This window comes from Helianthus annuus, chromosome 1 (assembly GCF_002127325.2).
Source record: "Helianthus annuus cultivar XRQ/B chromosome 1, HanXRQr2.0-SUNRISE, whole genome shotgun sequence".
In the NCBI taxonomy this organism is placed as follows: Eukaryota; Viridiplantae; Streptophyta; class Magnoliopsida; order Asterales; family Asteraceae; genus Helianthus; species Helianthus annuus.
In genome coordinates, this window is record NC_035433.2 from 106,984,424 (window position 1) to 106,988,247 (window position 3,824).

General features: G+C 40.8%; 1 non-coding gene across 1 annotated transcript; it reads right to left on the reverse strand.

Moving 5' to 3' along the window:
• Window positions 1-3,327: 3,327 nt before the first annotated feature.
• On the reverse strand, window positions 3,328-3,433 carry LOC118483030. The gene has a single exon (XR_004869485.1). It is a non-coding gene; the product is annotated as a small nucleolar RNA R71 (small nucleolar RNA).
• Between the last annotated feature and the right edge of the window lie 391 nt (window positions 3,434-3,824).

Here is a 3,824-nt window from a genome sequence, read left to right on the forward strand (position 1 = left end):
ATGTTCTAATAATATTTACCAAGTTATTAAAATGATAAAACTGATTTTATAGTTTCTACATTATCAGTTATGAATTTTATTTAAAAACTGACCCGTTTGACTTTTATTTTAATTACTTTGACGCGACAATTAACTAAGTAAACGTGATAATTAGGAGGTGCCCTTTTGAGGGATTACCACCTACTTAATTACCAACACATAGCCACTTTCAATTCGAATAATGGCTGGACCGAAAAAGATTAAACTGAAAGTCAAAGTGTAATTATGATATATTTGACTTTCGGTCCTAAGACACACAAAAACTAAACTACATGTGCCAAGAACACTTACAAGGGTCCTTAGCACGAAAGTTTGAACTTAGAGAGCTTCCTTTATGTCCAGGATGCTCCAGAGAAGATTTTGTGAGTGAAAACTTAAGAGTGCAAGTTCAAAGTGATCAAACAAGGCCCTATTTATAGAAATTTGAAGGCCCTTGAGATCATTCCAGCTGTTGTAGGGAGTCACCAGATGTTTACAGGTGTTATGGTGGCTGTAAAAACCATTAACATGCCCCTGGAATCGCTCAGAAGCCATGCAATGGCGGTGGACAGGCTGCAACATGCAACTGTCCAGTTTTTAGTCGCTGGCAGTACCCTCGCGGCCCGCATAGGAATTAAGAGGGAGCCTACGCGGCCTGCGACACTCCTCAATTCCAGTTAACAAGTTTCAAACTTTGCATTTTGACGGGTGGTTCGTAGGACAACCCTTAAGGCCTTTAAATAGACTAAAATACCATACTTTATCCAGTTAATAGCTTGAATTTGGTAATCACAAGATGTTTGATGTTACAGGCGTTAAAGAGCTTAAAATGCGGGTTTTATGGAGCTTGGATGGATGCTAGAAGTTGGCGGTGTTGGGATTGAAGAAATGGTGAATTAAATGAAGGTAACAAGGAAAAACTAACACTCAGCGCCGTAACCTACGGCACTTGGCCGTAGGTTACGGCCCCAACCTTTGCAAAAAGCCTTCGCCGTAAGACAGAAGCCACCAGCCGTAAGGGAAAGCTGCCCGCCGTAACCTACGGCCCTCTGCCGTAGGTTACGCCACCGACTGATCCAATTTTGTAACTTATGCACTAAATTGTCATTTCATGGGTTTTTATGGTAGCTCCTCATATGTTTTCGGTTACCACTTGTCTTGGGGACGAATTGGGAGCAACTTTTGGAGATTTGGGCTTGAAGAACACTTGTTTAATCATTAGTTTTTGTGCTTTGATCTTTATGAACAATAGAACTTTTGTTATGATGTTTCTTCAAGCCATGAGTGGCTAAACACTTGGTGATTGTCCTGGATTGAAGGTTTGGTTGAGACATTTCATGTTTAATTTCTCTAATTTCTAGAATAACAATCTTTATCGTTATGATTTATTGTTATGGTGTGTGATTGTTTGTTAGTAACTTGTTAATCCTTATGTTGAACTAATTAGAAACCATACGTTCTTGGTGCCGTTGGCAATCGAGATATCATGGGTATAGTTAGGTTTGGGTAAGGGTTGATTGATCATCGGGTAACAACCTCACGTTCTAGGAATCTGAGTACTTAGTTCCCTTTCATCACTGCAAATAATCACACATGAGCTATGTCTATGTAGTTCTTTCTAGTGAAATGATAATATGAATGTCGAAACAAACCGGAAATCTAGGATGGTCATTTGTCTCTAATTTGCTTACAACCACAAACTTTCATCTTTGCAATTTAATTAGTTAAGTTTAGTTTTAAAACCAAATCCAATCAATTCAACTCTTGAACTTTATTTTATTTGCAATTAGATTAATTTAGTCAAAGTTAGACACATCTTCTAAATAACACATATTCCACAAACTCCCTGTGTTCGATACCCACTTACCACTAACTATTTAGTTGTATTTGGATTAAATTTGATTGTGACCATGACATCACGTCAAATTTTGGCGCCATTTCCGGGGAGTAGTGTGCAACGTGTGTTATTTTTGTTATTCTTAAGTTTGTTATTTTTCTGGTTTACGCGGGGTGTGTTAGTGTGCAGGTATTTACAGGTGCATGCGTACTAGAAGCTCTCACAAGCTTTCACCATTAGCATTTGATCCGGAATCGAACGAACTTTGCGAGCAAACAGGATTTTGTTAAGGGAAAATACAATCAGCGGTTCACCAACAACACCAATCACATCGGTTACACCACTTCGATACATGGATCCACCACCACCACCCACTACGGGTGAACCTACTCCACCATTTATACCAACATCCACTCAACCTTCACCAAATACCACCATTCCAACAAATACCACCGAACCTACCTTGATTCAAAATGTTACACCAACCAATACCACACAACCCATTACCACTCAAGAGGAACCAACCATTACTTTTAACCCTGCTTCTACTATTCCACCATTGTCCCATTTCTTTCTAGGTGCGGGTCAATCATATTCAAACTATACCATAGCACCAAACTCGACCATTGTCCATGCTTCATCGTTTCAACCATCAAACCAGTCGGGTTTTCAATACTCGACTCTTCCATTTGGACAATCTTCGGGAATTCAAGGAGATGGTTATAATGAGGGATATGAGGAATTTGAGGGTTTTGATGAAGATGGGTATGCTTATGGGGGTGATGGAGATCAAGGAGACCTTGGGTATGCGCAAGGTCAATTTCAGGGAGTGCCAAGTGTTGGTGGAGTGCAACAACAACAACAACAACTCATACCACAACACATTAGGCCAAGGCAACAAGGGCCACAAATGCAACGTCCTATACCATTGCAACAAGTTCGTCCACAGAATGTACAACCTCAACTTCAAAGGCCAATTCAACCACCACCGGTTCCACAACAACAATTTCAACAACCACTTGCACCACAAGGGCATATACCAAGACCAATGGGTCCTGTTCGTCCAAGCGGGCGGTTTGGTGTACCAAGAAGGCATCTTAGAGAACATGCGAGGGCTATTGAAGCGCATTTTAGGCCGGTGATTACTCATAACCCTTCCCCGGTGGTTATTCCTCACAACAACCAAGGAAGAACTTTTGAAGTAAGGACTAATTCTTTACAAAGTTTTCCGAAATATAAGGGACTAGCAATGGAGGAACCTTATTTCCATTTGGAGGCCTATGACTCAATTTGCAATACTCTTGGGAGTTAAGGTTTTTCGGCTAATGATGTTAAGTTGGTCTTGTTTCAATTTTCGTTGGAGGATAAGGCAAAGAAGTGGTTCTACACTTTGCCTTCAGCATCTATTTACACTTGGGCGGAAATGCAACAGATTTTTCTAGATGAATTCTACACTGCCCAAAAGACCAATGATGCAAGAAAGGGGTTGAGGAGTTTCCAACAACAACAAGGCGAAATGTTTCATGAAGCCTTCGAGCGCTTTAATATGATGATCAAGAATTGTCCTCATCATGGAATTGAACTTTGGGAGTTGATGAATGCCTTCCACGAGGGGTTGTGTGCCGAAGATGCGCGTGATTTAATGTCCATCACAAATGGGACTTTTGGCACAAACTATGAGCATGACGATTGGGAGTTTTTGGAACAAATGGCCATCACTTCAAAGAGGAAGGCTCAAGCATCGAGGAGGGCACGACCGGCCATTACCCGAGCACAAGTACATGCGGTTGATGATGGTAATATACAAACTTCTAATCAAATTTATGATGTTTGTGCTATTTGCAATGAAATAGGTCATGCGGCTGAAAATTGCCAAGGAGGTGATGGGCAATACGAAGAGGTTCATGCTGTGCAAGGTCAAGGAGGGGGTGGTAGAAATTACAACAATATGAATTCTAACACTTACCAC